The 27,597-nt window shown below is 38.4% G+C and overlaps 1 protein-coding gene across 1 annotated transcript in view; it reads left to right on the top strand.

Annotated features, from left to right (window-relative positions):
* Positions 1 to 27,597, top strand: part of ARHGAP42 (Rho GTPase activating protein 42) — a 163,518-nt gene that overhangs the window by 56,599 nt on the left and 79,322 nt on the right. The window lies entirely within an intron of this gene.

The raw sequence follows: 27,597 nt of genomic DNA, 5'->3' as shown, positions 1-27,597 counted from the left end.
TGTTTTGGTGAATGCAGAGAGATGTGTTGGAGAGCTTGCCCACTGAATGTATAAATCAAATGTTTCCAGTGGTCAAGGAATTAGTGAGAGAGGTACTTAGCAAATCCTCTGTCCTTTTTGCATAAAGAACCAAAAGGAACTCATTTTTGTTTTCTTTAGAAGAAGCTAATGAAATAAGGTATTATGAACAATATTACTGGGAAAAACACTGAAGCATAAGGTTAAATAAAATTTTGTATCACATACATAAATATTCCATTATGTAAAGCTTTGCAGCCATTATTATTGGCAGCAGTAATAATATGGTGATTATTATGAGTCAGTTTCTTTTATCCTTGCCTTTTATTTCCTGATGCTAAAAAAATGACTGGTAGTCCTTAGAAAAAACAGAGGTCACGCACCAAACATTTTCCCTTAAAAAGCAAATAAAACAAAAATAACTTGTAAGACACCTTTTTATGGTATTCTGCCTTATGTTTGATACTTGTCCTTTCATGCTGTTGTTAATTTAATGATGCTTTTGGTAAACGGTGCTTTAAAAAAACCCTACCAAACAGCTCTTGGGTTTTACAAGTAGTGTGCCAATAGGATTAAAAAGTCAGATTGATCCCCACTGCTTTTCCACTGACTTCAGCAACAAGCGACCAGGGACTGTAAAATAATGACCTCCCTCTATTTCCCAGTGATTGTTAGGGAACAATAGAGATGCTATAATTTAATTCCATGTGAGTATTTGGATCTATATCAAGACAACTTAAAATGCTTTCCTTCTGCTCTTGCTGGACTTTGATTGTTTCTGTTAAATAAGTGATATGCTTTTTTAGATTTTAGAGATACATTCACTATTTACGTTTTCCGTTCACTTGGTATTGTTAGTAAACTTTATAACTAACAGAAACATACTGGGAGTCACATAAAATACTGACTCCTTTTCCTTTTATAGGATTATGCTGTGTTGAAACAAGAATAGATTAGTTAGTTCATGCTACTGATTTTTCTCTTTCTTGAGACCCACTATCAGTTTGAAGCATTGAAGGTGTTCTCTTGAGTGTTAGGTTACCTCAAATGTAACTTCTTGATTATTTCTGAAAGTTCACTAAATCCATCAGCGAAACAGGCATCTTAACTGGTACATTCCTTGTTATTTACCCAAGTTGATATAGGTTGCTGGCAGGTGATGAATGGTCCCAGAGCTTTTCTCTCTGGCATCATGAATCAGTGAGATGTGTTTGGTTACTCTGGATTCCTGACCAATATTGAATACCTCAGGGCATGCTACAAAAATTCTGAAGTGGATAGTTGTGGACTTTGCTTGATGAATATTTTTTTTTCTACCGTCTATCTCCTTGTATCTCATAATCTTCATGCTTCAGAGAGTATCTCATTGTTGTGGACTTTTAAAATGTAAACTGGATGTTCTCATTGTGGTTCTGTATGTGCCCTCACTCAAGGGGTCTGATGCTATCTTCTCCCAGGGAAAGCATCGAAATATTCAGTTTCAAAGCTGCACTTGAAAAATAAACAAACTATTAAAACCAGCTATCCATGGAATGGTACATAAAATCAGATACAGAAGGACACAGCATGCTATTGAGCAGAATTAACCTTTTCCCTATAATATGAAGGGGGTTACAGATTCCATCGGAAGAGTAAGCAGTCTTCTGTCCGTAGGTGCTGCTTATTACTCAGTTTATAAAGGGGAGGAGCCATAAAATTACATACACAAGCACCCTGAGATGGCATAGCATACACTTGGCATTTTGTTTCACATGGACTTTCTCATAAAATGACAAAAATAGTGTATGGTGGTGTTTTGATATACTTGGTAAGTGCTTTCAGTGCTCTTCACCTCTCATCAATTTTGGGATATAAATTAATCTCTTTGGTGGGAACCTGCCTGCAAAGAGACTATCTGAAAGCATATCGCTGCTAATGAAGGAACACTACTGCGAGCAAGAGGGTTTCTTCTCTTTGCAATTACGACTGGTTTTTTGTTTTGGTTGCCTCCCCATTTTTGCAACTTTAATAAAAAAGCACCTCAAAGCTGTTTTTGGGGTGGTGGTGTTTTGTTTGTTTGTTTATGTTTTCTTTTGTTTTCCTTTACGTAAGGTGGGCTGTACATATCCTGTTGAGCAATTAAGGTAAAATGTTGTCGAGGGTTTTGATTGCAGGGTGACAATAAAACCCTGGCAGATGTATTGTTAACCCCCTCTCCCCCAGCTTCCCCCTACAGCCTCTCCCTCGCCCCACTTCCCACTCAGGACAGGCGATCGGGAGGGAAAGGAGGACAGAGAAGAGAGTTGGAAAAATTAACAATGTTTTACTAATGCTGCTAATAAGAATAGAGAAAATAATACAAAATATACAAAACCAATCTTGAAAGTCTCAGCAACTGCAGAGCCGGCCACCAAAGTCCTGGATTGGACTCTGCAGCCAACCGGAGCTGGATTCAGTCTCTCACTAGGCCTCAGCTCGCAGGGACAACTAGCAAGATCCTCTCCTAATGTCGGCCATAAGAAGAAGGGACGAGATCCTCATGATCTCCCACTTTTATATGAAGTATCACGTGAATGGGATGTTATACTCAGTTGGTCAGTTTCTTGGTCACCTGTTTCTCGTTGCCCCTCTCACGAGATGTGAATCTGTCCTTACCAATAACCTCACATTCCATTGCTACGTTTACCAAAACATGTATCTGGTTCTCCAGGAAAATGCAGCTAATATGAAGGCTTTAGCTGACAAGCAAATTCACTAAAACAGAAACTTGTTTTTAACAAAACCAGGACACATGTGATGTGTCGTTAACCTGAATTCTTTGGAAAGACTTTTTGAATTTGTGCATCAGACTAGTATTTTGGAAATACCCATTTCCGAACTGACAGAGCTTTCTATTGAACAAGGAGCACTAAATCAGTACAGAGTTATTTTTCAATAATTTTATTTATGTATTTATTTATTATTTTTTCCCCTTTTCTTCCTCCTGCCTCAGTCTACTTGATATTAACTGCAGAAGAGATCCCTGTCTTTGGTAAAAGGAATTCTGCAAGATAGGAAAATATTGATTTGAATAGTTTTGTTCATTGGTTGGTTTAGTTTGGGTTTTTTTTTGTAGTCCATCATCTTACTGTCCACTCGCAGTCACGCAAAGTTTTACAAATCATTGGGAAAACGACTGAAGACAAATCACATGCCTTCATAAATCTTTTTGGTGAACCCCCATTTTGAATACTTGCTGTATGCATTTTGGGTCAGAAAGCATTCTGTAGACTAGAAAAGATACAGAGATTAGGCAGCAAGGATGGCTGGACACCTGGGAGCTCAGGATGAGAAGAGACTGTCTATGGGGATGAGCCTTTGAGTAGCTTTAATTCAAGTAAATTAGATCAATGCTTTTTGGAGACGTGGGATTCATTAATTGCAATGACATACCTTTAAATATTTTGGCAGATCAGACCTATGAGTCCTCAGCAACAGGTTAACACTTTAGCCCTTCAAATGAGGCTTTTTTTCTTCCTGATGCAGTTGTCACTCTTGTTCCTAAGAACTAACCAGTATAAACATTCAGGTCTTGTGTCAAATACAACTAAAAGTTTGTGTCACTATAGCCCTGCTTGCTACCCAGTTCTCCCACTGCCTCTTATCTCAGACTCTTCTGCTCCGCTCCCTGATCTGAGCCATTTGCAAACTTTGTGGGAAATGAGTGAAAAAGACAAAAGAGGAAACACCTCATCCTTCTCCTGTTACTGAGTACATCACTAGGGAATTTATTCTCTATGCAGGGCAGAGGTATCAGTGCCAAATCGGTATGTCCTCACCAGCATGATTTTTTCATGCCTGGAAGTGGACAGGAAAGGTCTGCAGAGTATGGCAAAGCATCAGTAGGTTATGTCCTCATCCTTGCTTGCCTTCTAGGCCAGGGAAGTTGGGATCTAAAGGACTGGTTGGGGAAGACGTCTACTTGTACGATCTCAAAGGAGAAGTTGCTTTGCTAGCAGAAAACCAAATCTGCACCATTTGAGGACAGCTGTGCCTCAGAGTGCAGAGGTTGGTGATTGCTGCTTCATCCCATTTTGCTCTAAATTGCTCCTGGAAGTCTTTGGACAAGTCATGGATACTTCCACAGGCTGCAGAGCTTAGTAGAGCATCTTCTGCTTTGCTGTCTTCCTGCTTTCTTTTTGGTCCTTCTGGAATTTATCTCAGATCCCAAACTGTGAGAAGCGTAAGTTTTGTCTATATACGTGAAATTTGCCCGACCTATGGTTGCACATAGACTGCAATAATCTACATTTTTCCAGTCCAGTCTCACATTATGGAGTCTGTGGAGAGAAATGGGAACTTTTCAGGTATTGTCAACCTTCAGCACATGCTCGAAAAGTAATTTACTGACAGTGTGTGCATGTTTCTCTTTGGGATGTGTGTGAATTTTACCTTCTAAATGGTTAATTTGTGTGAATCTTATTTTACTGATTTTACATAATAGAATATTTTTTGTTTATGTTTTTCATTTGTCTCTTCTGGAGAAAAGTACAGTTTGTCATTACCTTACATAATATAATACAAATTCTATGTTTTTAAATACGTAATACCGTTTTGTTGAGGCTTTTGCCTGTTAGAGTTGGAAATTGTTGCAGTAGAGAGTGGATGTTGTCAGCACCAGTGTGTGGTTTCCTGCAGTATTTTAGCTCTGGAATGGTTGGAAGAACTGTGCTACAGAAAATTTTAACTAATCAATGATTTTCAGAACCAGCTTTCTACCCCAAATCTGAGTCAACTTTGTGCCTCAGCTACTGTCCCTGTAAAAATTGGGAGGTAACTCAAGTGGAGTTCAGTGACACCTGGAAGAATGTTTTTGTATTCATATTAATTGCATATTTGTAGAGTATTTTTTGGACCCTTTAAGAAAATGTCCAGTCTTCCCTGTTGTGTTCGTACAAGTGTTTGTTTGTGTAGTGAACATAATTGGAGAAGTGATCCAGCTGGAAAAATAATTCCTTTGGCCCTGACTTTCTATCAGCTCTTTCTCCTCACTGCAGTGCACTCAATAAAAATCATGACTTTCTGGCCCAGAACTGCTATCAAGAAGATAGTCATTTCTATGATATAATGCTATCAGAAATATACTAGAACCATACCCTTACTTGCTTGCAGATGTTATCTGTGACCACTAGAACTGACAGATGAAATCAAGCAGTGTTTGGCCTATTTTTCTCATGCAGACTTCCTAGAGAGGAGATCTGCAACGTGATCCTGTGATGTGTCCTTGTTGAGGGAGAATTTGCAGTGCAGCTTTCCCCCTTGCTGTGTCTTGGGCTTGAAGAATCCTGTTTGCTGTCTTTATCTGCACCACTCCAGTACAAAAATACACATGTTCAGTGACTGTTTATTAGCACTTGTGCTCAATTAAAACAAAATAACACAACAACAACAAAAAACAAAGAAAACAAAACCACAATAATAAAAGAAAACTGCTCACATTCTGTTATCCTTAATGTAGTTTAATATCTAACATCTCTATGTATACATAGATATTTCTGAACTTTCCCCAAAGAAAGAACACATACTAGACAATTTGGAGGTAAAGTTATGGGTGCTCTTTGTATAGAGCATTAACTGTCTCTTCCAGAGGATGCTGTGTCAGCTTCCATGATTTTCTTAGATAATAATGACTAGGAATGCATATGGAGCTCTTAGTGTTACTTTCCAGTTTTACACTGGGTATATTCCCCTGATTTGTTTATAGTTCTGATTTCTCTAATAATTGTCATTCTTTGGAGTAATTTGTTCCATTAGGACAATAGGAAATGGCCTCAAATTGCACCAGGGGAGGTTTAGGTTGGATATTAGGAAAAAGTTCTCCGTGGAAAGGGTTGTCAGGCATTGCAACAGGCTGCCCAGGGACGTGGTGGAGTCACCATCCCTGGAGATGTTTAAAAGATGTATAGATGAGGTTCTTAGGGACATGGTTTAGAGGTGGACTTGGCAGTGTTAGGTTAGTGGTTGGACTTGATGATCTTAAAAGTCTCTTCCAACCTAAACAATTCTATGATTCTGTGATTATTTTTGTGGAAATGAAGAAAAAAAATGAAGTCATCCTGTGACATTTGATTATGATAATATTTAAAATATCAAACCAGTCTCATCAGAAACTGTTTACAACTATTCCCTCTCACATCCATGTTACTGCCCACCTGTTAACATCTGGGATGGAAAATAGAGGTCCCTGTTTTGCTGAAAGGACTTCTGGTATGATTTTAGTATGGCAGAGTAATGCCATTAATACAGAATTTGCTCAGAGTTTTACAATGATGATGAAGTCAGCCGAATACCTGTTGTTCGTATTTTGCTTGTGTTTCTTAGCTGCTTTCTCTTTTTTTCATTTCCTTTGGAAATATGAATTGTTTCCTATTGATAGGAATGTCCACAGTGCAGAACCGTAGCAAATGCAAAGCCTTTTGCACCCTGTTCTGCTCAGCTTGGTCCTAGATAATTCCATTGCCTTGAGAACCTGCCAGTTGCAGAAGAAAACAATCTGACTGTTTTTAGGGACAGTCTTGGCTCTTTTCCAATGTAGTTGTCATAGAGTTGAATCGTGATATAGTTATTTTCTTGTAGAAAACATTTTTGTCAGAGCTGTGAAAATGTAGGTCTGTCACCTTGATCTCTGGTTTATGTTGGATGGGTAGCTGGCACCAAACTGGGAGTGCTTGTTTATCTTGATGGAGCCAAGAGACTGTGAGCAGGACCTTGGATAATTGTTTGAGGGGAAAAGGGAGTGGAGATAAGTGGCTTCACTGGCTCTGGTCCTTGCTCACAATGCTTCTTAACATTCGTGTACCTATAACATCTTGCATAAACAGTAGGCAAAGCCTTAGTAAGAAGGCTTTGATAATTAGTGTGCTTATAGTATTTGCTCTTCAGTTTTCTGCAGAGAATGGAAATCAAGGAAATCCATTTAATTTTAAAATACAATGTGTGTTGCAGGAGTACTACACTGTAGATTACTGTAATTGATTCGGCTAACTATTACATTTTCTCCTGCTTTCTGTATTCATGGTGCTTGTATTTGCATTCACCTCCGGATGGATATCTGACTAGTAAGGCACTAGGATGATTGCTCCCTATTACAACATAGAATGATTACAGGGAGTCTTTAATCTTTGCTCTGTGAAGCTTTTTATTAAAAGATATAACAGCTTGCTGTAAACAGTTCCATGATTTTTAGAGTGTATTGGTGAGTTGGCTTGGTGCCTTAATAGTGTTCCTTGGAGTTCTTAATTGATTAATTAGCAGTGACTGCAATAAGAATAGGAAGTGATTATTGAAAACAGTAACTTGTGGACAAATTTCTGAAAAATCCTGGTTTACTTTGCAGCATTTCTCTATTAGGAGTGGAGATTGCTTGCCATTCCCAGTTTTGAAGAGTATAATCGGGAGACAGAGGAGTGAAATCGGCCCTTCGGCAAAATCACAAAATGCGGGGTTAGTTGGAAAGCTGCTTGCTACTTCTTATTTATAAATATTTTTTGGTCCCAATTTCATATACTCATTTCATGTTCCCTGTATTTCGATACATATGATCTTGCATTATAGGAGAGCAACTACCCAAATGGTTTTGAGAGGCATTCATCAAGTATCGTGGCTGGAATGAGCTTATTTTAATGACATTTTAGTTTTCACGGGAAGGCAGGTAGTTGCTATTTCAGCTTGTAGATGCTTTGGCTTTCAACACAGTCACTAACCAAGTATCTTCTCAGATAACTATTGACAGAGAAAAGAGAAAGTTGTTTGCACTTCTAAATGAGTATTTTAAAGGAACCTGAGCTTTGCTGGAGCAGCCAACCTTATAGCTTTAAAGTTTTATGTGTTTATTTTGTGACTGCAGAGGGAGGGAATGGAGTTGCTTGTAGCAGAGGGTACATGTTGTGCCCATTATTAACCTGTAACAATGTGGGAGCATGCTGGTATCTGACAGTCTACCACAAATTTTTTAATGGATTCTGAATTTATCTGCGCTTCTCCAAGTAATATTGGAAAAGGTACTTCATTCCTACGAACAATTTATTTTCAACTTTTTCTTCTTTTAGTCTGATCTCTGGAATAGTTTGAAACCCTTGTTTTTTGATGTTTTTTTGTGTGGTGTTTTTTGGTTTTGTTTTGTTTTTTCTTAACTGGTATCCTGGGAAATGTGATTAAAAATGAAAAACAACACAAGCACTTCGTGTACCAAGGGGACGTAGAAAAAAAAGCTGCCGTTATTTAAAACAAACACCACCAAAACAAACAAACACAATCAAAACCAAACAACACCTTTTCACAAGAAATCAAGTAAATTATGTTTTTTGAAGCCAAGGCAGCTCAATATTCTCCCTTGGGGAACCTGTGTAATCTGCGTGGGCCCATAGCTGTATTACACACAAAGATGTTTTATTTGAAGTGTTCTCATTAGGATGTTGTCATAAGGTTTGCAGAACACTCAGATTGCTTTTTTAATTATTTTCAAATGTCTGTAGAAGCTCAATTACTGTTACTTTGACAAACTTTCTTAAACACATCTCCCCAAGCCAGTGCTTTTACTTTGAACTAAGCTGTTTTTTTGGCAGCAGTGCCAGTTTATTCTGTACCCACTTCAGAAAACTGACGTGGCTAAAAGCAAAACAAACAACATTTTTTGCTGCTTATTTTTCAACCATGTTACCACAGGCTGTTCCAGCATCACAGTGACAGAGGACAAAGGAAGAAGTCACAGAGAGCATGAAGAAGCAATGTAAAATCAGCAAATTCTGCTTAAGCTAGCAGGATCACCAGAATGAATGCCTGTGAATCAAGCTCTCGGTGCTACGTTTATTGCAGCCCTGCTGTTGCAACCAGTTGTCATCAACGAAAGAGGTTACAGGAAATTGTAGCAAAAATCTGGAAGCCGTGTCACACAGTCCTGTGGAAAGTTCCAAATTATGTGGCCAAGGAGTCTGGGAGCCTTAACGATTAAATATTGTGAGAGCTGCTGCTTTGGATACCCATCCTTCAGTAAAAGACTACCTTTAAAGAAAGTGTGCTAGACACTAGAAGATAAATGAGCGCTTTCTAAACTGATTTATGTTGTTAGTCATATTTTCATGAGAGCAGAAAAAAGACTAAGAGACCTGGATCTGATGCTGCTTCTGGTGCTTTTACTCCAAATGTCTTGTCATGACATGTCATCCCAAATCCTGCATCCCTTTCTTAATTATTTGTGCTGTTCCCAACATGCTTATTTTGAACATTCGCCACTGACCATTGGCAGAACCTTCTAAATTATAATTCTTCAGCATTTGAAGCTTAAATAACCCCTGAACATTTTACTGTGTCAGCTATCAGTAATGCTTTGTATGCATGCAGCAATCAAATTGTATTTCACAGTGTGAAATCAATTTAATTTTTTCTATAACTTCATGTATTCTATTCCATAACTTCATTTCATATTAATTTATTTACTGTTATGTCTGTTTTTTAAAGGAACATCATGACATTTTCCTGTGGTTGTGAAGGAATTAGCCTGAACAGCTACATTTTTAATTTTCTCTTTATTTTCTGTTGGGATACTGGAGCACTGTACACACATGGTTAATGCTGTCAATAGCATGGGCATAATGAAAGGTTTTCTGTGGATCCTGCACCTATAAAAATTCATTTATCTCTGAACAGTTCAAATCTGTGGCTAACCTACCTTTCTTCAGAAAATTTTAAATGTTCATACACGTGCTTTTGTTTCCTGAAAGGATACATACTTCCAGTCTCGGAGTTAGCAGTTCCTGGGCATGGTACCATTACAAACAGCTCAGCTGACTTTGGCTTTATGCCTGGACATGTTCATTCATGAAATAGTTGTTAAAACAAAATACAACTTCCAATTACATTCATCTCTTAGAATAGCTAGTTTCCTCAGCACCAACATTTTTAAAAAAATATGTTTTTAGCAATGATTTTTGGGAGGATCGTCCTGTTGGTACTGGAGAGGTAGCGAATAGCAGATTGTTTGGATGCTGCCATGGCTCTTGTATCAAGAACCAGACCCTGCACAGAAGCAAAACCTTTAACTATCAGACTGCCTTTCACAGTGTTTTGTTTTGTTTTTTTCACAGCAGCTGTGCAATACAATGCAAAGGGATTTGTAATCATAGTAGGTAGTAGAGCTTAGTAGCTCTTAACTCCACTTTTGCAGTTACTGGAATTGATCCGTTGAGATCTGCAGTGTCTGTGAAGACGAAAATTCATTTTCATACTGTCAGGTAGCACAGGTTGGTCACAACTAGTGACTGCAGGGCCAGCACAACCCTCCCTGGCTGATTGATCACTTCTGAGTGTCACTGAGAGCAGCAGGCAGGGCTTATGTCACTAATGGTGCATACGGAGTTGCTTAGTCCCAGTAGCCACTACTTAACCACTGATGAAGCATTTTTACCTCATACAGAAGTGATTGCATGAGCTGCTGAAGAAGTAAGTAGGTAGATCAATAGTTAAGACCAGTTCCAGTCTGAACTGTTCAGCTTGTCTGTCAAGCCATCGCTCTTTAATTTGAAACGGGGCTCAATGAATGGGAGTTGCAAAAGAAGGCAAAGAGGGAGACCAGTGCAGTTACTGATGAGTTCGTAGGCCCGTGCAGCTTCGCTTTGTGCTCAGTTGTTTTTGAGCCTTTTTCTGTCACATTCTAAAGCTTGTTACCACACCATGTTTGGGATTCCATCTTGTAACCAACACAGGTTTCAAGTAAAGCACTTTGGATATTTATTCAAACCATTTCTAAAAGACAGATACCAGCTCTGATTTCTGCAGTGGCTGTGGATTGGGATGAGTTTACCCGATCTATATTCTGGTGCACCCATTTTGTATTTTAAGCAATCCTAGTTGTCACTTCCCCTGTGATCCTGGTGAGACTTATGTTAAGGGAGACTTGCCAGTATGAAATGAATGTCAGGGACCTGCCTTCAGATATCTGTTTCCAAGGTGCCTGTTTTCAAAATGACAAGCCAAGAATACTACTTGTTATGATAATGACTATCATGAAAAGGAATGGAGTTTTCAGATTTTTTTTTTTTTTATAATTAAGGGGTACAGTTGTTACTGTCTTTAACAGGGTAGCAAAACTTATATTTACAACCAAGCTGGTAGAAAAAAAATCAGTGAAGATTAGTGTAGAACAGTATCCTAAAAGTGGCAAAAACTGAGCATCTATCCCAGGGATATGGTGTCGTTTCAAAGCTGTGATAATGTAACTGCACGTATGTATAATTTTATCTGCTTCTGTGCTTGTGTATTTATCCTCATAAAATTATTTAGGCATTCTCAGAACCCGTTAAGTGTAAAGGCAAGGAGCTGATGAAAGAATGAGCTCAGGATCTGTTAGGTTTTTTTGGATTGTCTCATTTGCATTTTTTTTCTGCATGAGTTCCTGAAAAGAGGGTGTTCAAACTTCTCCATTTGTGTGTTAGTAACAGAACTTTTGTTTCTGTGTGTGGGAAGTTTCTGTGAGTGCTGCTTACATCATCCAGCTAAGAGGCGGCGATCATCTGACAGGAAGAAATTGGGAGAGAATTTAGGCTGAATGTCAGGAAAACTTCCTCGGGATGAGCTATGTTGTGAAACGCTTTGCCAAGGAAAATAGAAGCGTCTAAGGCACAAACTGAGGTTGAGCCAAGTGTTGGAAAATGTAATGTAGAAACCAAGTACGTATCTTGTATTGCTCAGTGACTGTGCCTCCCTCTTAGCCTGAACCAGGGTTGATCACTTCGTTGTTAAGGATTGTTTAATAACTTATTTTAAAGATGCCCTTCATGATAATGGGCTAAGAAGCCGTGCATTTCTCAAGATGACTTCCACTCTCTTTTTCAAGGATAGGGATTGTGGGGAAGAGGGCAAACACTTGGAAGTTGGACAACCTCTAATGAACATCTCCTTTTCTAGTTGGATTTAAGAGTAACTTCATTAGCCATGACATTTTCCCGAGAGCATTTTGAGTGAGTCTCTAAATATATTGATTTTAGTATTTAGGAGCTGACACTTCTATGGAGAGTTCTGTAGCTGGCCCGTTTTTGTTTCTTTATTTCTTTAAAGAAAATAAATGAAAGGAACCACTAAGTCAAATATAACCATTTCTGGCAATTTGGAAAATTTAAAATAAAATCCAAGCTCTAGTAAACTTTTCTGCCAACATACTTTTATGCCTCACTGCTAAACTTTCATTTAGGGCTTTTCTTTGTTTGTTTCAGTTAAAATTCTGGTGTATTCTTATTTTGGACTCGTAAGAAGTTGCTGATGACATGTGGGCACTCAGGCTCTTGATTTCTTTTAGAAGGCTGCTGCTAAACAACATTATGTCTGTCTGTTGTGATGTCTCCAGTTTCTGTCTAGGAAGAAGGTACCCATCCTCTCCCTTTCTGTTTTTTTGAGGAAAACATATTTAAAGTCAGTTTCAGAAATTCTGACAAAGCTTATTTTAAAATAAATGCTGTGATGAGTCTGACAGCTCAACATCCCTTAAGGGATAATGTGTGCTAATTAAAAACCATTGGTTTTACTTTTCATAGTATGTCAGAAAGTCCTTACGTTGATTAGTTAAGTGTTTATTTATTCTTTTATTGATTTCCAGCTTTCTCTTTACATTGTAGTGGACCTCACAAGGCGGCCTCTTCGGGCTGCATTCCCTCCACTCTGGAGAAGCTTTGTTGACATCTGCACAGTGAGGGAAACAGGCCTGGCCAGGAAATTTACAGATCAGCATTTTGAAAAGCAAAGAGGCCAAGTAATAACCATACAGAACTGATTTGGAGTGATTCTTAAGTAGGTCTGACAGCCAGAGTGAAAATGTCTGGGAAGTTTTAAAACAGGGACTTTGTAAAGTGAATCTTGTTTATTTGCTAAGATTTATCTTAATCAGATAATTTCTGTAACCGTTAATGCATTGAATTTTGAAAATGGGAAAAGAAAAAAAGCCACAAAAACTCTCCACCAAAACAGAGATTCCTTCACTTCTTAAATTGAAGATTCCCACCCAGTACAAGAAAATTTGGTTTTGTTGTGTTTACTTTTTCTTTGTGGGAAAAAAATACTTGTGATAAATGTTTAAGAAGTGAAAGATATTTGTAATGTAGTAAAATATCTACATTGACCAAAGTACTCAATAAAAGAGTTTACCATTAAAAGTGTAGTGAAGCATAAGTATACTTGAATTCTGGATCTATTTTTTCTTAATTAGTTCTGTGCTCCAGTTATGCTGTTTCCTGTGTTTATGTAGCCATTTCCCCCTTGATAATATGTAATATAAACATTCAAGCTGAGGATTTTTTTTGTTTGTTTGGAAAGCCAGAAAGGGAGGAAAAAACAGAAAACTTTTCTTCTGCTGCCTATCTGAAACAGCGTTCTGGAGTTCTCTTTTGCTTTCATTTATGGTTTGAACTCTCAGCTTAGTCAAGAGACATGCACTGTTTGTACTAATGACAGTGATAAAAAAGTAAATATGCAAACTTGTAAGTACCCAACCAAACTGTTTTTCCTTCGTTGTAGTTGTACTTGTGATTACTTTCTCTTTTACCGTTTTCACTGAGTTACGGTACATGCAGTAAGCCATAAAAACAAATCGCATCATTTACCAGATGATGAGGTACCTACCATATCCATTGCTGATTTATGGCTGTCTTCTAAACATTTTCATGGGCTCGCTAAAGAAAAAAGAGAAAACACACAAAAAAACAACAACTGGATTTTTTTAGTTTTATTTTTGTGGTTGGTGTTTTTGGTGTGTTGTTTTTTTTCTTTAACACCAGGTAGTTCTTTTTCCTCAGTGTAAGTAGTGCCTATTAGTGTTGATGGAATACACAGAGAAAGAGATTTCTTTAGTTAAGTGTCCAAAGTGCTGTGTTCAAGTTGTTATCTTCTGTCACTCACCTCTGGATACAGGGGAGTTACTTTTGAGCAGAACTATTTCGACATAAACTGATAATTTTGGTGAAAACCAGAAAACCATAGGGTGGAAAGGGTGTAGCTCTTTTAGTTATGAAACCTACCAGCTTCAGTCATTTGTGTAATTCTTCATAGATCAGAGAAAGTTAAATGAATTCTTTAACACGATGCAAAATGGCCCCATCTATGTAGAAAATAATTCTGCTGACACAACTCAGTAGCAAGACTAAGACCTGAGAGACTAAGAGACAGGAGGGACAGAAGGGAGATACACAGAGTTTCCAGCTCACGTTATAAGTGACAATAGTGACAAAAACCCCACTGAGCTCTTGCCCAGTGAAAATTGGAATATAGGACACAGACAAATCAGAAGTTGTTTGAAGTGTGTCCTTGTGTACTACAGGAGCACCGTGGCATGCACAGTCTTTGTTATACGAAAGGATTTTTAGGAAAAAAAAAAATAACTAGCATGTCCCGAAAAGAGATTAATGAAAGCACAGCAGATCCACAAATGGAGCCCCAGATGTGTGCAGCAAACTTGTTCCCGTATATTATTCTCTCCTGGGCTTTTATAATCAATTACAAGGCATAAGTCAGTTGGGTTTACCTCTTTGCTTTTGAACTTACTGGCCATTAGCTTCTGTTAGGCCTTAACTCTGTAGGGTTAAGCTGTGACTGTTTTTCACATAAATTAAAAAAAAAAATTGGGGGGAAGGAAAACCTTAATGCACAGTGCTCTCTGCATTTGAATTTTACTTTACAGTGATCAATACATGTAGTATGCAGGTATTTATCCATAAGCAACCAGGTTCTTTGCAGTGCCCACTCACTGCTCCAGCTCTCGGTGCAGTCTCTGCTGAGCCTGCCCGGCACTGCCGAGTCCTTCACTGCCTGCTCGGGAAAACAGGTTTGGTAGTGGCTAACGCTGCCTTATAATAAGTCATTCTATTTAAGACCCCCAATCAAGTGAAGAAGAACCAGTTTTTGCCTTTTGGTTTCTGATTTCTGAGCACACTGAAGATGAGACACTCCAGCGCTTCCTAAGACTTCTATTATCAGTACCTAAAACAGGAAACTTCTTAAACATGATCACGTGTTTTCTATTGGATCAAAACGTCTTAGTGTCTGACCATGAATGTATTTTGCCTTCATGTTGGCCAAGAACTGTTTTGAAGTGGTCTGTGCCTTCTGTGAATGATATGTAACTGTATCGGAGTCTCTCCTCCCCATTAATCAGAGACACATTTAAACATCTTGCCCTTCAGGTTCCTGATGTTAACTCTTTGTAGCTGAGCTGAAGGAGGGATCGTGGGTCACTCTCTAGGCACTCTACAGGCACATTTGGTGTAATCATAATGAGTTCACCTATCCTAGGTTCAGTATTATCTTTTTAATGTTAGGAATCTTGAGTTCTGCGTTTTGCCTTCAGCGCCCAACAGGAGCTGTGTTAGTGACAAGAGGGTGGTTCATCTGTGTGAGCCCTCAGGCTGTTAAAGGTCACTGACTCACAGGGGCAGGTTTGTAGATTGTCCAGTTTGTTTTAAATTCAATTCTTAGAACTTTGCTGTGATTAATATTTCATAAAATGGATCTAGGTGCACTGTTATAAGTGTATATCTGTGGCCTGAGAACCTGAATTAAAGGTGGCTTAATAAAGGTAGTGTTACAGGAACTGAATTTACAATTCTGTAGATCCATATGTTGCTTGAAGTAGATACGACATGTGTGATTCTCAGACAGGTTCAGTGGTGCTGTCAGTAGTAAACATAAATACTTCACACTGTCACTAGGGTAGTATTCCTCTGAATACCAGCAGGGAGATTTCTGAGCAACTTTGACTATTAGATGTGTTCCAGACTGTAACCACTACACTCAAGAATCACCAACACCTTAAATTTTGCTTTGAAGCTAACAAGTAAAAAAGGTCTGAGCGTTGATAGTCGTTACATCATTCTATCAGCCTTCACATGGCATCTCCCAGAGCACATTACAGAGCCCAGCTGGGATTGAGAACATCTGAATAGCCCCTGTGAGCTCCACAGTTGCAGAGAAGGCTCTAAGCTCTTGTGTCGGTGTGTGGATGCTATACGTTTATTTTTCTGTTGCTCTTGAGGAACCCGGGAGCAGCAGCTGACACAGTAGGACTGGCAGGCTGAGACTGGCTTGCGCAGACACCGTTAAGTAATTCACCAAAGTGCTTTTCCTTGCATGTACTTCAAAATGCAAAGTTCAAGCAGCACTTCCACCCTCTGAACTTTTATTGCTAATGAGGGCCCTTTATTCAAATCTGTTTCTTGGCAAGGCCCACTGTGAGAGGAATGGAGTCAATTTTGTTAAAAGTTGCTGTGGGAGGGCAGTAACAGCATTGTTAAAACCCATGTCTGGGCAATTCCCTTGATACCATTCTTTGCATCCTAATTTCCCCATGAAGCCCAATTAACAATATGCCAGTGTTTACATCTTTATTCAGTACTTGTAATACTTGGGAAATAGTGTTTGACATTTGGAGCAGAGACTTGACTTGAAAAGAGCTGTGCAATTTTTTATTATTATTATTTTATTCAAGCTACCAAGGGGGAAAGGGAGAAATAAATGAAGATGTAGAGAAGTGAAATTAATCATTTTCATATGAAATTAATTTTGGATTTTTTTCCTTTACCACTTCAACTACACTATAAAGCGCAACCTATCTGAATTTGTTTGGCCCCCTTTTGTTTGCAGATGTTTCTTCTTGGGAGTATCTGGTGTTTGAACGAACACAGGGCTCCTTTGCCAGTGTGTGTGCTGTGAGCGGGACAGGAAGTTCTGTGCTCACTTTGCAAACACTTTCAAGTCTCAGATCTGATTTCCTTCAATTCAGCGCATGTAACTAGTGTGAGTTTATTACTGGTCATGAAACCAGCCATGCCCTTTAATAACACAGATGGATGATTTTTTTTTTGTCTTGATACTCACCTCTGGCATTCAGTTTCTCAAGACCATTATGTATTACTATTACAATCTCATTTTTATTTCTTAGAATTCTTATCAGCTGCTGTTTTTCATTTATCCACTTCATTTCTTTGTTTTTCTGGTAAGATGTATTGTATTGCCTTTCTTGAAGGCTATTTTCATTTGTATTTGTCATATTTGTAGATTATAATAGCTAAAACTATACATTTTGTTATGTAATCTCTTATTTTAAAAGACAGTTAAGTGCAAATTTTTGGTATAATAGTTTTATAAAAGTAAATACATTTAAAAGTCTGCAGTAGAATCTTAGACATTTTTAAAGGTTAGCATCACGTGGTTTTCGTATTGTAATCTGTGTTTGTAAAATACTTTTGTCATGACAGTAGCAGGCAAAGATATGGTTTGGACTTATTTGGGTGAAATATTTGAGGTATTTAACCTGTCTTCATTCAGCTGTCTAAAAAGAAAATGAAATTTAGCAGTCTTTTGAGATTTCCAGTAAAATAAAGAATTATGAGAATAGAAGAGAATGTCTGACTTCACACATATATACATTTAGACATATGCATGTATATGGAACATGACTGTTTTCACTAATCCATTTTCTTAAGGCTCTGTTTTGTGCATCTTGAAGATGTAAAATAGAGTTACCATAAAGGTGTTTGTAGCAATTTCACTTCAGCAGTTCACAATGTTTAAAGCCATGTAATATTCCTCCAAGAAAAAAATCTGCCTTCTGTACGCAGATGGCATTGTATTATATGGTGTAAATAATTTTTAAGGCTGTCCATAAAACGTATTAGACGTCTTATTGCCGCTGCATGTTATCAGAAGCAGTTTTTTCACTGGGTATGTGGCAGGTTTGTAGCCTCTGACTTTACTGCTAGTTGGAGTAATTGGTAATATGTATTTGCTGCACTTTCTCAACTCAGCAGGACAGTTTGAGCATCAGCTATCAAAATGTCTTTAACAGTAAATTTGATTTGTCAAACCAGACCATTTAGTAGATGGCGTTTATAATAAATGCAGTTTCTGTTCCACACGTAGACAGTGGGAATTGAGTAGGTTCTTCTTGGTGCTGTTTAAAGTTGTGCTTGAAGTATTAGTGATTTGACAATGCCCAAAAATCTTCTGTTTATAACCAAAACAGATTAGCATACAAACATTAAAATTTAACTACTGTAAAATAACAACAATTCTGGGAGTTTAAATATAATGATATTTTTCCCTTTAAATATTTATAAGGCAACAAAGATGTTTTAAGCTTACTGCAAATTCTCTAATGTGGAATTTAAAACAGATGGAATGAATATTTAGCTTTTCCCTCCAGAGATGTTGCAGGCAATGAATGCATTGAGTGAACAAGATAGTTAAAGGGGAATAGCATTAAAAAGAAGTATTATATGAACATGTAGATAATATACTTTATCTAGATGTGGCAAACACCATTTTTTTCTCTTTAAAAAGTTTTAATATATGGAAATTTTGTGGCTAACTTTACTCTCATTTGCCTGCAATGAAAAGTTCAGCCAGCAATAATCTGCCTCATTATGCAAAACAAGAACTGTTGAGATGCACATGAAACTTGCTGCTGTAGCTTCATGATACTGGTATCCTCATTAAAATGCCTCTTGTCATTGACTGAGCAATGTCGAAAATCAGAGTCCAGTCTTGCAGTCCTCAAGTATTGTCTGTTGTGGTTCATGAAGAGCTGAAGAACTCATTAAGAAAAATAATCCTGAAATGCTTGAAGTCATTTATAAGACCTGTTACTTTCTGTATAGTGCTGTCAAATGTTTGCTCTGTTGGGAGTTTGTCCTCTACTTCTATAAGACCTTGTCTTTAGGTAACATAATGATGCTCAGGTGTTTCTGGAGCAGCATTAAGTGAATGGAGTCAGATGGTGGGAACTTCTGATTTCCGAAGATCTGTTTTCTCTGTTGGTTTCCGTCCTCAGCTGTGGTGATCCCTGGGTGAGCCCCGTCTCTGTCAGACCCCTCTCAGCTCCCCTGTTCCAGGGTCAGCTGGTGAATGTGTTAGTGATGGAAAGTGCAATGAGTAGAGGTGTCATGCTGCCGTGGGGCTCTGTGACACAGGGCAGAATGCTCATCTCTGAGACTGAATGAAGTCCCGTCTTAAAGAGCATTGACATGCAATGGCACATTTGCATTTTAACAGGCAAAACAGCGTAGATCAAGCCAGCAGTTTCGAGTGTACCTGTTTCAACACTCCACACATGTATTGGTTGGTGATAACTGTAATAAGTGTGCCAGAAATAAATTAAATATAAGCAAGTCAAGAGGTATAAAAATATTAAATTTGTGCCTAAAAATAAGCCATATTTTCTATTACCTGATATAATAAAGCTTAACTTATATGTTCCGTATATAGTTAAAATGTATTTGACTATATTTTCTTGTAAATTCTGAAGCAAGTAAGTTTTACCCTGCTTCATTGGTTGTAGCACTTTGGTAATGTAATCCTTGTAATTCTGTGAGTATGACTAAATTGTAGGTCAACTGTTTGTTTACGTATCAGGAGTGCTATATACCTTTGTGAGTGTGAAGTTGGACTGTGGAGTAACCTATAGTGAATCCTGTAATGGCTGTAGTGTTTATGCTGGCTCTGTTAAATCTGTCTGCTTTCTGCTGAATGAGAGGCCACTATTCTGCCATCCCAGATTTTTTGGGGGTTATCCCATAAAACTTTAAATGGGTTTGCAATGTCCCTGAGTGAGGGCAGACTTCAGGCCCAGTGACCCAGTCATTCATTTGCTTTCTTTTGGAAAGATCTAAACAGTGTTGTATTTAGGCTTTATACATCATGGATTTTAGAAAAGATTATTCCCGGAAAGGGTTGTCAGGCATTGGAACAGGCTGTCCAGGGAAGCAGTGGAGTCACCATCTCTGGAGGTGTTTAAAAATGCCTAAATGAGGTTGATAGGGACATGGTTTAGTGGTGGACTTGGCAGTGTTAGGTTAACAGTTGGACTCGAAGATCTTAACGGTCTTTTCCAACCACAATAATTCTACAATGGTTTGATGAACTCAGAATTATCTTTGTGGAAGCAGAATAGCAAACTTGAGTTTGGTTGCAGAGAACCTGGCTATTTCATGATGTGATGCATCTTGTCTGAAAGGTGTCCAAAGGGGTCACAGAAATGATGTGTTTCTCCCCGTTGATTGGGAAGGGACGCTTATGTGGCTGTATCATGCAGAGGCTGTGGATATCTCATCTGGAGTGACTGAGTTAATTGCCTGCTAAATTCTTGAGATTCTTTGTACTGGTGGTGTTATTGAGATGATAATGTCCTCTGTCAGGTCTTGCTGTTGGCAGTGCATGGTCTGATTCATTAGGGTACTTCTTAAAGTTCCCAGATTTTGTGAAGGAGCTGTTAATTTGAACTCAAAAATATTTATTTCCCTCTTAATGCCAGTCCTTTGAGTTCTTATTTCTCTGTTGTTACTTGGCCCCAACGAAAGTAAGCTACTCTTAGTATGGAGTAGTCTCAAAGATTCAGAGTTTCAGGGTCATACACAAGGCTTATCTTCTGGGAGGAGGAAAGGAGCTGCTGCTCCACCGTCGGTCGTTGCACACATGGAGGATGTTGGTGCCTCCTTTCTTTCCAAGAGAATCAAGTTACTGGTTTAATGAAAGGAGTACTGAACCTTGGGATCTTTGAGTGCTGAAGTACCATACAAATAGTTTGCTGTAGAGATGGAGACACCACAAAAAAGGCAAGATGCTTGAGAGTGGTTGGGCTGTGTTTGGTAGGTACTTGCTATGTTGTACCCTCATCTGAGAGAGCAGGACTCATCTTCACCTTGTTCAGGAGCAGGCGGAAACAGCTCAGAGAGCACATGCCTCACCTTTGAGACTGTTGGGTGTAAAGTGAATGAAATGTGGTTTATATAAACACTTTATTAACAATTAATGTACTGGTATCTTGAAATTATTTTAAACTTAAATATTTTAATAACGTGTAACAGGAAGGATAGTGGATAGTTTAAAGATAAGTGAAAAAAAGACAGTAAAATTGAAGTTTTCTGAAATGGCATGTACTTATTCATTCATGCCAGTGTGCTCACAAATGTATTGATTGCAAACTGTAGCATTTTATTCCTTGCCTGATACTTGGGAGGAACAAAGGAAACTGCCAAATGGGAGAGAGAGACCAAGGGGACCTCCTAGTATTTGATGATATTCTCCTCAGCTTATGAGACAAGGGTGATTCTGGTTTGTGATCACAGAGATAGTCACAGCGCTCTCTGCAAGGTTTGCTTGTTTTTATATTGTGCTCAGCAATCTTCTTAGCATGAGCAGGACTGTTTGTTCTTTCATCTTATTTATTTATTTTTTCTCTTTCCCTTTCAAATGAAGTCCTGGGAGTAATCCTTGAATTGGCTTCCCTCAGCAAGGTACTTGGCTTTTCTTTGTTCCATCAGCACACAAAGTGGTACAAGTACAGTCCTGATGCTTTTTGTGCTTTCAAGAATTATGTTTCTTTTCCCTTTTGAGAATGTAATTTCTTTCTGTTAGTACTGGACTCAGTTACAGTTGGTATTATACTCTCCTCTTTACCTGTACTAGAGACTGGTGGAGGAAAAAGCAGAGTTAAAATTACTGCTGCATTGGTGGGCTGTTAATTTTGTGAAGAGTCTTACTTTGTCTGGAAGAGGAGAAGTGTGTGTATATACCGTATTTTTTTCTGTGTATATGTACACCTCATATCAATGTGTACATTTTAGAATAAAATGTTTAGGTTTAAAAAGTTGATGGTAGAATCTGAGGCAAGAATATTCATGAAAACCAACTTTATCCACAGGTGGCTGGTTTTTCTTCTTCTTGCTCTGTAATCAGTAGAAGAGAAAAACTCCTTGAGGAGATCTCACATCTGAAGTTGGATTCTTCCTCTATATTGTTCTTCAGGGGAGTGTTTCTCCCTTTAAAGTTCTATGAGGACTCCATAGGGACACTGGCCTTTCTGTGCTAAAAGCAGCCTTTGTGCACATTCTCCTGGGTCATTTTTTGACTGCTTCAAGAAGCAGTTATTTCAGGTATGACATAAGCTGTGCAACACAGAAAATTAAAAAATAACGTTCACTTGAAAAAACTTTGAGAAAAATAGTTTATTTAGCCATATATAACTACTCTCAGCCTTGACTGGCATGTGATTTATAGGCATCCCCTTGTGGCCATAAATTAGGAGCACCTGATGCAGCACCAGGGTTTTGCTAAGAAGCTGGATATTGCATTACACATTGTACATGAAGTGTCCAACCTGTGTAGTTAAAGCTTTGTGATCTTCGGAACCTGATTTAACACCATCTGAATTTTAACTCTGCTTGAAATAACTGACATTGCTAGGGATATTTTTAGAAAATTAACACAAGCCTGCATATTGTTTGATGTCATCTTTTTTGTAAATGTGAGAGGGATTAAAATAAATTTCAATTCTATTTTTTGTTTTGTTTTCTAAGTATGTGAGTTACCTGTGTGGAGTTTTCCATACAAAGTTGTAAAAATATTTGTCCTACTAAGGTCACATAGTTACAGGCATTGAAATTCACATTGTTAAATTGATGTAATATTTACACTTTTTAACTTTTAAGGTACAAAACTGGGGACCTGAGTGCATGGCTAATGTATTATCATTACATGTTCACATTCTTTGGAGCACATAAACCTGATACATAAGTAAGGTACATAAATGCTTGGTTGTATTTGGTCTCTGTTGTTCTGTTTGAAGTTGTGTTGATTAGGAGCTGTTGATACAGGCCACAGACTGATAGAAGTGTTTTTTTCTGACACATTGGATGTTAGGAATTTTTAGGAATTGGAGGAAGAATTTCAAATTAAATTATTTCTTTTTATCTAGCAGAGCAATATATTTCTATACTAGAAATGCATTACTATGCATATATTAGCTATGAGATTTGTTGCCACCTTTGAATGAATTTGTTATTTTCTAGAAGTCTTATACCAACATGAAGCAAATTAGTATTGGTCAGCATTCAGTTTTGTGAGTCATTCAGTACTTTAGGGAAATGAGTTTTATTTCCCATATGAAAGTGTGGTCATTCTGTATTGCATTTAAAAGTACTCGTAGCAGATTTGGAGCAAAAAGTATCTTTCCCAAATTTTATATAGTGAAATTTTATAGTGAAAGCATTTTACTATAAGTCAGATAAACTTGATTTAATTCCGAATTCTGTCACTGTGAAAGTGCCTTGTTTGATATTGTTGCCGTCATCTTCTGGCAATGGGGAATCCTGTTAACTTCATTCTCTGTATGACCTACCTAGTCCTTAGCCCTACAAATAAAAATATAAGATCAAAACATATGAACTGTTCTTACTGCAATTGAACATTATAGATTGCCAGGTAAAGCTTCAGGTCTTAACATTTTTGTGTCTTTATAAAGCAGCTGCATCAATGTTTTAGTTTAATTTCTGTTTATGTTCACTAGTCCTACCTAATAAACGAAGAGGAAGAATGATGCATGTACAGTCTGCATACCACCATCCTAAATCCAAGGATAGGAACTAATTAGAAAGCTCTCTCAAAAAATGTACATTAACTTAAGTTTAAGAAAATCTAGAAATGGCAATGCGTAGATATGTTTGCAAAATCTTTATTCTTTCCTTTCTAACATAGTGTAGTGGTTATGGTTCTTATAAGGATGGTAGTTGATGTTGAATTTTTTTCTTCATTCTACTGATGATTGAGACGTTTAGTAAAAAATAAATGTTTAAAAAAATGCTAGTCAATAATGTCTCCTAGTGTAGATGTGGGGTTTCTGTATGATGTGTGAAAACCACAGTTTAATCTCATTATTGGTACATTAATTCAATTTCACAGCTGTTTTCTGAAAGCAAGGAGGGGTGGAAAGGTGGAAGATCATGAATCAGACAAGACAAATTAAGGTGTTTCACCACATTGGCTCAAAGGCTGTCAGAGTGTATTGAAATGTTACAGTTACACAAACAGAGAATGACCTTGTAAATTGTCAAATCTGGCTTAGAAAAATTTTTTTCAATTTTTTAATTGTTTATTTTTCAAGTACTTTTTACTAATTCAATGTGATTTGGGTGGTACTTCTTTTAATGGTATTTTTATCAATAATGCTGAATAGAGTTACACATACCGACGTTAAAAAGTTGATTCAGTTCTTTAGTTTAGAACAAGCTGTTTCTTTTTTACTAGATCTAATATAGCTCTCTCACTTGTCAAAGTAATATTTTCCTGTTATGTCTGCCTGATACTTCTCTAGCATTTTAACTTGGTGTCATCTCAGTCTTTTTTAAAACTGCATGTTTTTGTGGGGTTTCTTTAATGTTTGGTTTTTTGTTTGTTTGTTCATTTGTTTGTTTTTTCAATCTGGAGAAACATTGGTGCTTGTGCCAGACAAGAGAAACAATCACATTATTTGATTGACTGCCATGTATTAGCCATGCTGCGAGCTGGAAATGTGTAGCATTCAATAACTATTGGATCAGGAAAGTATAGCTTCTCTAAAGGTGTGACTAATCTCAATAATCTTTTAGGGATGAGATCTGTGCTTTAAACATGACATGGATTTCTGAAGTTGCTGTTTACAGAAACCATTGCAGTCTTTGACATTTTTTGCCTGTTCCAAGTGCCTGTGATTTCAACCTAGCACAATAACTGAAAAGGAGAGGGATTATCGTCTTGGCAGGAAGAAAGTTACTCTACTAGGACCACACAGTGAAAATTTCAGATTATTTGAAGCAATCAGATTTCTATAGAAATGGTTGTGGGAGGATTAGATTCCTAATTGGGGGTGGTGGGGGTGGAAGGGTGGACTCTCTGCTGATTTGTAACCCTTAGCAAGGAAACTGTAATGTAATGAAAGGAAATGGATAAATGCATGAATAAGGCAAAAGTTCTTTTTTCTATTTAATTTTCAGTTTCCAAAGCTAGGCACAACCTGATGGAAATCAGCGGGGGTCTTTTCACAGTAGAACGTTCTGCGTCTTTTAATACCGGCTACTTCTGCTGGGACTCTCTTTGGAACTTTGCTGGTGTTTTCTCACTTCCCAAAGCCCAAGCCTGTCATTGCGGAGCTCCTCGTTTTGCTGGGAGGTGAATTGCCACATCGGGGCTCTGGTCAGTAGAAGCTTTCAGCCTGGGAGGAGCTTGCAGCATGTTCTGTTGATGTGGCTCAGCCACAGAGGCACAGACCCTGTCTAAATGAAGTGCGTGACATCTTTTAATTAGCCCTGTGACACCCGGTGTCTGCTCCTAGTTGCATATTTAACTGTGGGGGTAAATCAGATTGTGCTTCAGCCCAGCAAAGCCACTTCCCAGATGACTCCTCTCGGTGCCAGATGCTTCCCATGAGCGTGTTCTTACTCAGTGCTTGGAGCAGGATGTTTCATTTGCTTTGCAGCAGCATTGAGTGAGGCTGGTCATAGTTGTGTTTCAGTCATTTTAAGGCTGTCAAGAGGCCAAACTACGAAGTGAGGTCTCCTGGGGTGGTGTGGAGGCTGCCTAAACATGATAGCATTGAGCAAAGGGAAGAGCCATATTCAGCCCCATGTGGAGTTAGTTTGACTGGCAGTGACTAACAGCAGGACTAGCAGTGACTGCTGGTATCAGTAGTAACTGCTTCAGTAATACGAATATATATTAATTGAGCTGTGACATATTTACTATATTGTTGCTGTATATAGCAATGACTCTAAAAGGCAGAGAAAAAGCTTACTTTTGTACATGAAAAGGAAAGAAAAGATGCAAACAGAATGTCAGGGATTGGAAAGGACATTGAAAGATCATCTAGTCCAGTCCCCCTGCCGGAGCAGGAATACCCAGGTGAGGTTACACAGGAATGTGTCCCAGGCGGGTTTTGAATGTCTCCAGAGTAGGAGACTCCATGACCTTCCTTGGCCACCTGTTCCAGGCTCTGTTACCCTCACCGTGAAGAAGTTTCTTCTCATATTTAAGCAGAACCTCCTGTGTTCCAGTTTGTACCCATTGCCTCTTGTCCTGTCATTGGTTGTCACCGAGAAGAGCCTGGCTCCATCCTCACAAAATTCACGCTTTACATATTTATAAACTTGAATGAGGTCACCCCTCAGTCTCTTCTTCTTCAAACTAAAGAGACCCAGCTCCCTCAGCCTTTCTTCATAAGGGAGATGCTCCACTCCCTTAATCATCTTTGTTGCCCTGCACTGGACTCTCTCCAGCAGTTCCCTGTCCTTCTTGAACTGAGGGGCCCAGAACTGGACACAATGTTCCAGATGCGGTCTCACGAGTCTGTACCAGTGGCTCCAGGAAGCCTTTGTGGTTCCTGTATTTGCCATGTATATGCTCTGTGAGCCCTCAAAGCTTCCAGCTGCTGGCTCCAGACATACGTACTCCAGTTCTGCCTGATTGCGGGCAAGCCATTTCGCAGGTTTGTTACCCCTGTTAATTTTAATCTACCTTCCTTGGGAGAGTGATTATCTTTTGAGTGCATGCACTTTGCCTTGTAGAAAGTGTTGAGTCTCAGATTGTTAGATGTAGCCCAAAAGTCTATATATTTTGGGGAAATGTCCACATGGAGAATAACATAGTTTTGTAGTCTGGTCCAGTCAAACTGATGGAGTATGTTGAATGCAGTGAAAATACTGCTCCTCATCCTCAGTGCCCGATTTTTATTTTTAAATGTAGCCTGTTCTGATCACGGCATCGTCAAGTATGGCAACTGTTGTCTTTGCTGTCTCGGACTTCGTTAGTTTAGGATGTCAGATTGAGTCTTGACTTCTCCTGAAACTCTGCCCTTCTGAGACAGATGTGGTGGTTCTGTGGTCTTTGGAATTGTAATGTTAGGTTTGGGAGGAAAGAAAATGTGTTTGTCTTTCAATGGGTTTATTCTATATGTTTATTATTACAGCCTTTTGGGAAGTTTTCATGCTCAACTGACAATGTAACTTACCAATTATTGTTACGGAAGAGTTACAAGAGCTGTATTCATTCACATTTGGCTTAGATACATGTTAGATTTGCCCAGAGCTCCAAACCTGCCCAAGCACAAATGTGGGATGTGATGAGTATGGCACAGACTGGACTGGTGATGAGAAAAAGAAGCTATTCATACAGCAAAGCTCAAGTTTTGCTTGTAGTTAGTATAGCAGCATCTTGTAATGTGTTTTATTATGCTTTATTTCTGATGTGTTGGCAGTTTTCAGTTTCTTCTGATTTTTCTACAGTAAAATCAATTTAGTTGCTTTTTCTGCCTGTCCCTAAAAGGCATATGGTGAAGTCATGCTACCTTTTTTAAGTGAGTGGCACGATGGCACGTCTGGCATTTGTATTCTTCTGCATGTGTGTTTCCAACCCATATGACCAGGGACCACTTCGGGTGGTCGCTGCTGGGAATGGTCTTTAGAGAGGGGTTCCCAGGACTGGATTTACGCTAAATAAACAGAGGCCACGAGGGGAAACTGTGATTCATTAGGAACCCTGGTTTAGGTTAAAGTGATAAAAATAGCTGGAAGACATCTTAAATTAGTTTAAAAACCAGAAAATTGAATTAATGCAATCTAGAGTACTTTTTAAATTGTCTACTTTTCTTGTAGAGTTCTCTGTCCTGTGCTCCTCTGTTCAGTGTAAGTATGTCATCCAAAGAGATAGCCGAAAAGATTCGGCTGTCAAAGATTCAGATTCTGTAAACATGGGCTTTTTTAGGCAGTGCTGTCAGTACTACTG

Source organism: Streptopelia decaocto (assembly GCF_964273445.1).
Source record: "Streptopelia decaocto genome assembly, chromosome: 1".
NCBI classification, from domain to species: Eukaryota; Metazoa; Chordata; class Aves; order Columbiformes; family Columbidae; genus Streptopelia; species Streptopelia decaocto.
Note: the sequence above shows the minus strand (reverse complement) of the source record. Positions and strands in the feature narration are given on the sequence as shown.